Below are 1,415 nucleotides of genomic sequence, written 5' to 3' on the forward strand. Positions count from 1 at the left end.
ACCAGTCTGTGTATTACGTGTGTGTGTGGGGGGGGGGGGGGGGGCTGTATTCATTTCTGGGGACAGTTTTTTTCCCTGGAAAATGTCTGTGTCCCTGGAATGGCATAATGAATCATTGCACTATAATCAAATCAAATCAAATGATATTGGTCACATACACATGGTTAGCAGATGTTAATGCGAGTGTAGCGAAATGCTTGTGCTTCTGGTTCCGACAATGCAGTAATATCTAACATTCACAACAACTACCTTATACACACACGTCTAAAAGGATGAATAATATTCAATGTATTTGTAGGGGCTACAATGGTGATACAATAGCATATTTAACCTGTCCAATACCATTATGCATGTGTGTTTGGTTACATTTAGCCAGTACAATGTGAATGTACATTGTGTTAGGCTGCTTCATTTAGCCTACAAAATAATTTAGTTTATGGGGTTCAAGAACAAAGAGAGACCGAAGCAGCTTTATGGGGGACCAGGACTAGCAGGCAAGGAATGAGGCGGTGTAGAGACCGGCAGCTTTATGGAGGGACGCGGACTAGCAGGCAAAGAATGAGGCGGTGTAGAGGACCGAAGCAGCTTTATGGAGGGACGAGGACTAGCAGGCAAAGAATGAGGCGGTAGAGACCGAAGCAGCTTTATGGAGGGACGAGGACTAGCAGGCAAAGAATGAGCGGTGTAGAGCCGAAGCAGCTTTGGAGGACGAGGACTAGCAGGCAAAGAATGAGGCGGTGTAGAGACCGAAGCACGCTTTATGGAGGGACGAGGACTAGCAGGCAAAGAATGAGGCGGTGTAGAAGACCGAAGCAGCTTTATGGAGGACGAGGACTAGCAGGCAGGAATGAGGCGGGGGGGATACCTAGTCAGTTGTACAACTGAAAGGAAAGGGGGGGATACCTAGTCAGTTGTACAACTGAAAGGAAAGGGGGGGATACTTAGTAAGTTGTACAACTGAAAGGAAAGGGGGGGATACCTAGTCAGTTGTACAACTGAAAGGAAAGGGGGATACCTAGTCAGTTGTACAACTGAATGCCTTCAACTGAAATGTGTCTACCGCTCCCAAGTGGCGCAGCGGTCTAAGGCACTGCATCTTACTGCTAGAGGCGTCATTACAGTACCTGGTTCAAATCCAGGCCGTATGACATCCGGCCGTGGTTGGGAGTCCCATACGGTGGGGCACAATTGGCGCAGCGTTGTTGAGGTTTGGCTGTAGTAGGTCATTGTGAATAAGAATTTGCTCTTAACTGACTTGCCTAGCTAAAATAAAGGTTAAAAAACAAATAATACTGTTTAACCCAACCCCTCTGAATCAGAGGGGTTGTCACGTACTTTGTCACGTACTTTGTGCCCTCTCAGATTGATGGGGTGGATGATGGGTTGTGCCCTCTCAGATTGATGGGGTGGATGAT

The sequence above is a fragment of the Salvelinus sp. IW2-2015 genome, linkage group LG17 (genome assembly GCF_002910315.2).
Source record: "Salvelinus sp. IW2-2015 linkage group LG17, ASM291031v2, whole genome shotgun sequence".
Taxonomy (NCBI): Eukaryota; Metazoa; Chordata; class Actinopteri; order Salmoniformes; family Salmonidae; genus Salvelinus; species Salvelinus sp. IW2-2015.